The sequence below is a fragment of the Stylophora pistillata genome, chromosome 6 (genome assembly GCF_964205215.1).
Source record: "Stylophora pistillata chromosome 6, jaStyPist1.2, whole genome shotgun sequence".
NCBI classification, from domain to species: domain Eukaryota; kingdom Metazoa; phylum Cnidaria; class Anthozoa; order Scleractinia; family Pocilloporidae; genus Stylophora; species Stylophora pistillata.
This window is the reverse complement of record NC_142524.1, coordinates 29128310-29137888: the sequence shown is the minus strand read 5'-3', so window position 1 is coordinate 29137888 and position 9579 is coordinate 29128310.

The window sequence follows — 9579 nt, the reverse complement described above, 5'->3', positions numbered from 1 at the left end:
GACGAGACAAGGAAAAAAGAGATGATAAGCCCAGAAAAGTGCTACAATTGTGGAAGAGAGGGGCATCTGGCCATTGATAGGAGTTGTCCAGCGAAAGGAAAGAGATGTGCAAAATGTGGGAGGTATGGTCATTTTGCTCTGTGTTGTAAGGCACAGAGTGATAATTATGCAACTGGAAGTAAACCGGATCAGCGAAGGAGGGATTCTGATAGACGTAAGTCTTACAATGCTAATTTCGTGGGCGATCAGAACGCATCTGACAGCGAGGAGAACTGTGCTTTTGCATTTGCAGTTACGGAGAATCAAGGAGAAACATGCAATGCAACCCGTCTTAAAGAACCAGTGCTGGAAGTGAATATTAATGGTATTGCAACAAGAGTACTCATTGATTCAGGGTCAGTAAGTAACCTCATAGGAATGGAAGAATATGAAGAACTTACGGCCCGAGGCCTTAACGCGAAGATGGAGGATTGCCACAAGCGGTTGTATGCATATAGCGAGAGGAAGTTGGAAGGGATTGGCCAGATTAAAGTTGAGATCTCGGCAGGTGATAAGAGGATAGGTTCGCATTTGGTAGTCACTAAGAGTGGAAGGTGTCTGCTGGGCCACGAAACCTCACAAGCTCTGGGTCTGCTTCGTATTAGTTCGAGTGTCAGCAGTGAGTTTGTGGAGTGCAATGTCGTTGGCGAGAACTTAGCCCCAGTTCTTCAGGCTAAGTATCCAACAGTGTTTGTTGGCGTCGGCAAGCTGAAAGACTACAAACTGAAACTACACGTCGACTCTAAGGTGACACCAGTAGCTCAGAAACCAAGGCGTGTCCCATTTGCACTGCGAGAGAAAGTAACTGCGAAAGTTGAAGACCTCATTGCTAAGGATATAGTGGAGCGAGTAAATGGGCCGACGTCATGGGTTAGTCCTGTGGTGATTGCGCCAAAGGCATCAGGGGATATCCGGTTGTGCGTAGATATGAGGAGGGCAAATGCAGCTGTCATTCGTGAAAGGATACCCATCCCGACGGTGGACGAGGTGTTGGAAAATCTCAATGGCAGTGCAGTGTTTTCAAAATTGGATCTTTGTCTAGGATTCCACCAGATTGAACTAGATGAGGACTCCAGAGATATAACCACATTTGCCACACATGATGGGTTATTCAGATACAAGAGGCTGAGTTTCGGAGTAAACTCAGCGCCTGAGAAGTATCAGCAGATAATAAGACAAGTGGTCTCTGATATCGGTGGGGTTCAGAACATTGCCGATGACTTGATAGTGCATGGCAAGAATAATGAGGAGCATGACAGGCATCTTCATAAAGTATTGCAGCGATTAGAGGAGAAGAATCTCACCCTCAACCCTCAGAAGTGTCAATTCAGGATGGACAAAGTAGTAGTCTTAATGGGACTTCTAGTGTCAAAGTACGATATCGGTCCAACAGAAGACAAATTCCGTGCTGTACTTGAATCAAGCCGCCTAACCACACCAACAGAGGTTAGGAGCTTCCTGGGGATGGTCGGCTTCAGTGCACGTTTTGATATTTATTCCCAACTTTGCCACCATTGCAAAACCTCTAAGAGCGATCTCTAGGCAGAGAGTACCCTTTGTATAGGACAGTGAGCAAGAAGCGACATTTCAGGAACTGAAACAGCAGTTAGCCAAGGCGCCTGTTCTGGCATACTTTGACAAAGAGGCACATACTCGAGTGATAGCTGATGCAAGTCCAGTGGGGCTAGGCGCAGTGCTAGTCCAGGAGAAGAACGGTATGGACAGAGCCGTCTGTTACGCCAGCTGGAGCCTTAGCAGCGTAGAAAGGAGATACAGTCAGACACAAAAAGAAGCGCTCGCACTAGTGAGGGCGTACGAACGGTTCAACCAATACTTGTACGGCTTGCAGACCTTTGACTTGGTGACAGATCATGAGGCCTTGGAGGTGATTTACTCTGGAGGATCCAAGCCATCAGCACGCATTGAACGCAGGGTACTGCAACCATATAGTTACAAGGTATGCTGCGTCGCATCACGAGAAAATATTGCTGATGCCCTGTCACGCCTGACAACGCTCCAAGCGTCAGAGAAATGTCGTTATGACGATGAACATGTTCGGATGGTTGCTCTTAAAGCAGTCCCCGTAGCCATTAAGATCCAGGAGATAGAGAGTGCTTCTGCAGAGGATGAAGAGTTACAAGCAGTGCGTAATTGCCTTGTTAGTGGAAATTGGGAGAAGGGCCCACGGTCATTTGTGATGGTGCGCAACGAATTGACGTTCATTGGTCAAGTTATACTACGTGGAACACGAATTGTGATACCCAGAGTGCTGAGATTAAGGGTTTTGGAACTTGCACACGAAGGTCACCAGGGAATCGTCAAAATGAAGGAGAGACTTAGGTCTAAAGTGTGGTGGCCAGGAGTTGATAAGGCTGTGGAACGGAAGTGCGGGAATGTTAAGGGTGCCAACTTGTCACAAAGGAGACAATTACTCCGCGTGTGAAAATAACCAGGATGCCAGAGAGGCCATGGCATGATCTAGCACTGGACTTACTTGGGCCCATGCCAACAGGAGAATATCTGCTGGTCTTAGTGGATTACTTCAGCCGATGGGTGGAAGTTGACATCATTAAATCTACCACTTCTGAGACGATCATCAAGTGTTTAGATAAACAGTTCTCCAGATATGGGTACCAAATACCCTGAGAACGGACAACGGAACCAACCTAGTGTCCGCAGAAATGGAAGAATACTGAATGAAATGGGCATCGATCATAGATTGACCACACCACTGTGGCCTAGGGCGAATGGGGAAGTCGAAAGACAAAATCGTTCCCTTTTGAAAACAATGAGAGCGGCCCATGCTTAGAAGAGAGACTGGAGACTAGAGTTGAATAAGTATCTTCTGGCCTACCGTTCCACCCCGCATGTAACAGCTGGCCAGAGCCCAGTAGAACTGTTACTTGGGAGGAAATTGTCTACTAAGTTGCCAGAGGTTGCTGATCTAGAAGAATCTGAGGACCTGGGATATCAGCAGGCCAGAGATCGCGATGCAGAAAAAAAGCAGGTTGGGGCTGACCATGCCGACAAGAGGCATCAGGCAGCAGAGAAATGCATACAAAAAGGAGATTTTGTGTTACTGGAGAAGAGGAAGGAGAATAAATTATCACCACATTACTAGAAAGAGCCATACCAGGGGATAGCATGTCATGGCGATCAAGTCCAGTTAAAGTCACCTCAAGGCGTGCAATACAAGCGAAACATTCAGCATGTCAAGCAGTTTGTTACACCAGCTACAGAGCCAAAGGGACCGAGCGCTGCAGAGCCTGCAGAAGTATCTTGTGAACAAGGGTGTGGACAAGGACTCACACCCAGCCCAGAGATGGGAGCCAGTGCATGGCCAGTGGAGGACCAGAGCCCTATCCAGCCACAGCTGTTACCAAGGAGATCAGGGAGAGTCACCCGACCACCTGAGAGACTCAGTGACTATGTCACCACCTGATGGTGGTTATGGTTTTCAAGTGTCGCTGACTTTGATCATATTGTACTTACAGTTTTCTATTTACCCGATCGGACATTGTTGACATTTTTTATGCTATTTTGTTGAAATTTATGTCAGAGTTTATGAACGGAGAAAGAGGAAGATGTGGTGTCCTGTGGACATCCGGGACTATACACAGTGGTCAGGTGACCGAGAGAGTGTGCGTGTATGTGAAAAAGAGCAGGAGTTCGAAGGATGACGGTGTGCTGTTCGAGTTATTGGCCTTAGTTGCTTCTAGGAATATTACAGAGACAACAACGAAAAAGTCTTGTTTTACACTGGTCTACTGAGCTGGAACTTGCTGTATTGTATTTACAACTTTCTTGTACCATATCTGTCACAATCAGCCAAATGTACCTTGAGTCCCTTTCAAAGACTTATGCTAACTCTAATAAGACTTAGGCTGAACTTGTCTGGCAAAGATTTGGCCTCTAGATTTGGAGGAGTAGATGAAACAACTCTGTTAAGGACATTTTTTAATGTTCTTGATGTACTATACCTGAGACTTAACCCTTTGATTTACTGGCCAGAAAGAAAACAATGACTAAAGACCCTTCCAATGGATTTTCGCAAACACTGCCAATTGACTCTGCTGTTGCTCGAGACGGAGACAAGACCACATTAGATAAGATTGTTGCTGTTAGCTGTCCCCTGACCAACCTTTTCGATTTTGTGGTACCTTTTGAATGATCACTAGTTGATCATATTTTAGTTGATAACTAGTTCATCATATTTTAGAACACATGGACAAGCAACAGTTAACCGGAGCTGCCTTTATAGATCTAAAAAAGGCCTTTGATCTCGTTGATCACCATTGCCTTCTTCATAAGCTACAGCACTTTGGTATTATAGGACACAGTTTAACTTGGTTTAGAAATTATTTAACTACTCGTTCGCAGAGGGTTCAATATGGAAACGAATTATCATCTAGCCTTCCTGTAGACTTTGGCGTTCCGCAAGGTTCCTTATTAGGACCATTACTATTTGTTATTTACATAAATGATCTGCCTAAGTGTTTGATGCACTCCGAAATTAGCATGTACGCCGACGACACAGTCATCTACTACTCTGGGTCCCATGTCAACGCCATCAGGAAAAATCTACAAGTAGATCTCAAACGAGTTGAGCACTGGCTGACGAGTAACAGACTAATATTAAATCATAGCAAAACGAAAGGACTACTTTTTGGAACAAGGCAATTACTGCAAAACTCATCAGAATTTGTACTGCAGATCCAAGAAAAGGACATAGAGAGAGTGACGAGGTTTAATTATCTCGGGGTTATGCTCGACGAGCACCTTCACTGGAAAGAGCATATTGACACGATTTGTAACAAAGTCAACGAGCGAATGGGAATCTTAGCCCGAATAAGATCTTGCCTTACTCTTAAAGCAGCGAATTGTGTCTACAATAAACTTATAGAGCCAATCTTGTGTTATACGGACACCGTGTGGGGAGAATTGTCAGCCACCTCCAGCAAAACCCTACAACGGTTACAAAATCGCGCTGCCCGCATCGTTTTAAGGATTGACTCTTCTAAACACACTTTTAATGTTTTAGGGTGAGCTGAGCTAGAAACAAAACGGAAAAGACATAAATGTACCTTAGTATTTAAATGCCTAAATAATCTAGTACCTGAATACTTGAGTGACTATTTCACTAGAAATTGTAATGTACATAGCTATAATACTCGTAGGAGAACAGATTTGCACCTGCCCAAACCGAAACTAAGCCTTGCAAAACGAACTTTAAGGTATTCGGGCTCAGCTCTTTTTAACCTTTTACCTCGTTGTATTTAAAACGCCGAGTCACTTTCTTCCTACAAAGTTTTAATTAATACCTACAAATTTTAAAATTTTATAGACACCGTATTCTTGTAAACTGTTGCATGTTTGTTCATACCTTTACTTATAAATTTTTTTTGTATTTTAAATTTTATCCTGTATTTTCAGCTTTCAAGATGTCTTGTATTCTTAACTATTGTAATTTTTTACTCCAGGGCCCCTCTGGATATCAGCCTTGTTGCTGAATGGGCCACCCTGACTAAATAAAGTCTATCTACCTACCTATGCACATCATTTGTAATCAAAAGCTTGGTTGTACAAAGGATGGATAAGCTATCCTTCATTTTGATGATTACATGTTTTGTACAAGTTGTGATAGATAACAAAGCATGAACACCTATGATGCACGATCTTCGCAGTAGAAAGCGCTATTTATGCAATAGCGAAAAACAGACCTGAAAAAAATCAGGCCTGTACGGTATTCGAACCACTGACCTCTGCGATACTAGTGCAGCGCTCTACCAATTGAGCTAACAAGCCAACTGGGAGCAGGCCGTTGAGTTGATTCGTAATAAACCCGTGATGATAAATCAGATACAATGTATATATGAAGTTCATATATTTTGAACTGCGATATTAGATACCTATGATGCACGATCCTCGCAGTAGAACAATAACTTGAACAATAAATTGATTTGAAATCTATTTTACCAAGATTCAGTCAGTTTTTGGAACGGTCAAAATTTTCAAAAATGCATGTTATTCAGGGTAATTAACAATTATTCCACGAGCGCGCGTTGGATATGAGATGATAGATAGCCAACGAGGCGCGTAGCGCCGAGTTGGCTATAATCATCTCATATCCAACAAGCGCGAGTGGAATAATTGTTTTATTAAAAACGTTCAATTAAATTATTAAATTTTATTAAATTCTTAGCTCCCTTTTAATCTTAAACTAAAACGTACGCTTGCCATATTTGTAGATTATGGTATATTGGCTGATAGACCATAATGGCTAAGCCAATAAAAAGTCTTGAATTGCATTATCCAATGATCTAGTTTTTAATAATAAATATTATTTTTAAATAAAAACCTTCAGTAATATCTATAACTCATTTTTTTTAACAATTATCTATTCATGAAAAATTATCAGTAGTTATTATTATTATCATTTCATTAATCTGCTCTTGAAGTCTTTCCTCCTTTGCATTTGTCCATTGACTTTCAGTATCAGTTGGAAAGTATTTCTGGTCTAAGGCACCTGGTGACAAAGTCTTTCACTTTGAGTACATTTGCTTCCATAAATCTCTCATCAGCAATTATTCTTTCCACATAGATACTCTTTTCTGTCTATACTATGAAGTCACAGTAGCTGCGACCGGTGCAAAACAATTGAGCTTGTACCTGTACGATAAAAAAGTGACATAAGCTTGACAGAATTAATTTAGTTTGCTTGGTAAGGATAGCTGTAATTTACGTCATTTCATTTATGATCAAAAATTTTCTTCCTGCACTGAAAGATTGAAAATACCAAAACAAAGACTTAATAATTAATGCAAGTAAAAAGACAATCAACTTTCACAGTAAAAAGAAATTATTAATGTTTACCTGGTGAAAGTATGGATGATTTCGCTTCAGCTGATGTTTACCATCTGGGGTACTTTCGAGACAAAAATTCTTATTTTTCATACATTCAGTCACATCTTTGTCTTTTTGGCAAAATGGACACAGAAATAAAATAAAGACTCTTGCAATCTTGACTACAATAATTACCATAATGTTGTTCACAGCAATCAGTTACTGTCATTTATTGAAAAAACTATTTATTATAAATATGCAGCTTTAGGTGTGCTACACTGCTTGTATAAACATAAGACCACAGTTTAGGCCTAGAATGCCACCATGTTAACGTTTCTTTTGGCTCAAACAAGTGACTAAGACTTATGACATAAGCATAAACTTAGGAATAATGGCAAATTATCCATTCCTTATGTTCATGTCACTGGCCTAGCTTACTAATTACAACCTTAGGCCCTGTCTATACGTCGCATTTAATGAAACCAATTTAATTGATAAATTTTTTTCGTCTGGGAGACGAAATTAAATGTCAGTTCATTTTAGACTTCAAATATAATTTCGATGTCGTTTTGTGCCTGCATTGACTTTGATCGGCGGAAAACTTCCAAAAACAACATGGCGGCGCTCAGAGAGGCATTAATGCTAAAGATTGCTCTGGCGAGGCGAAGGCGTAGGAATTTGTCTGTTCAGATGGTAACGCTTGTAGCAGTAAGACGAAAATTCAGGCTTCGACTGCTGGCTTTATTATGTTTATTACTACAGTAAGTGAGAGAAGAAGAGAGACGTTTTCGTAGTGTCCGAAGGTGTGAGAGAAATGCTAGGTGGTGGGAGATGATGTGGTCAACTTATGACAGTTCAAGATTCAAGAAAACCTTTCGTACGACGCGCCAAACAATTGCCATATATTAGAGTATATCAGGCAGGATATCACAAGGGATCAGCTGACTGAAATGCCAATTTCTCCGGAGTGCAGATTAGCAATATGTCTTTATCGGCTTGGGAGGGGTGATTACCTGTACACAATAGCAGAATTGTTTGGCGTTGGGCTAGCAACTGTGGATGTCATTGTTAAGGAAGTCTGCGAGGCAATCATTAAAAACTTATGGAGGAGGGCTGCGACAAATCATTTCCCAACTTCTGAGCAGGATTTTACAGAAGCCATGGTAGACATGAACCAGCTTTGGCAATTTCCTTGTGTTGGGGAGCAGTTGATGGTTGCCACATCCCAATTCAGTGCCCACCTGGTGGAGAGGAAGCTTGTAAAGAGTACCATAACTTTAAAAACTTTTTGTCTATTGTTATGGCCATTGTCGACCCTGCGGCAAGATTCATGTGGGTCAGCGAAGGTTTTCCAGGGTAACTCACACGACTCAATTATTTTTCAGTCTACACAGCCATGGACTGATATCACGGAAGAGAAAGTTATCCCCAGATATCACAGAACATTCAAGTAACAAACATTTATCCTATGATTCTAGGGGATTCAGCTTTCCCTTTTGGTATTTGGTTGATGAAACCTCACTCCAATGCTGTTCTGAGTGCTGAAAAGCGCTATTTCAACTAGCGCCTCAGCAGGGCAAGGATGGTATCAGAAAGAGCTTTTGGCCAGCTGAAGAGTCGATGGAGAGTTCTCTACCGTAAATCATCTTGTCAACCTGATGCCGTTAAATGCCTTACATTAGCATGTGTTGTTCTTCACAATGTTTGTATAGACATGGGTGATTCCCTACCATCACAGTTAGACTTAACAGAGCATCCAGCACAACATGGGAGAAGAAGCAGGAAGGAGGTCAGAGAACTGCTTATGATGAGAAACTGCACCATGAAGAAGGATAAATCGCATCATGCAGAAGAGATAAGAAAAGCACTTCTCAACAAATTTTGGGAAGAGAAAGAAGGGCAGTAATCTGTCAGCCCTAACTTTTATGTTTTTGCTGGATCTTCAAAAAGAGCTAAAAAGTAACAGCCTATAACAAATCAACTGTTCAACCTGAAAACTAAGTGTCTTTGATTTACTTTTAAATTTTTGCTGTTTGCTAAGTGGGGATTTCCTATTGGCAAGGGAGTTTGCTTGATATAGTTATGAAATAAAGCGAGCATTCTTTAATGAGGGGGTGGGACTCCCACTAAAAAGTATGCAATACATCATGATTGTGAATATGCTGTTACACTTGTCGACCTTGCTGGACCACTGAATTAAGCCATTTGAGTATTGGGCATTTTCAAGAAGTACCATAATACTCCTTTTTCCATCCATAACTTTGCATAAGCAATGTTTTTAATATAAATTACAGTATCTGGCGAGAGTTTAAAGTCCCACAAGAAATTGAAAACAATGCTCATGCAGAAGTGTGGAAGGGCAAAAAAAAATTATGGTATTTTTGAAAGTTGAGTTTTCAATTCAGGGTGAAATAATCTACAAACATTTTAAGCATACTACCCCTAAGTATGATATTAACAACCTCTATGAGGAATTGTTCCAAAGGACTTCTGAGTTAGGGAGATTATACCTTGTTGTATAAATGTTGTGTGGTTTCACAAGCCTGAAAGTCTGAAAGCAATGACCGTAAAATCGTGACAGTTGGCATGGTGTGTCTGTTGTAGGTTAAACCTGTTCTCATATGTAAAACCGTTTTTAACCTAGGTTGACTCAGAATTTCCTTTGTCTCCTAACTCTAATTACTCACGATCATGAAT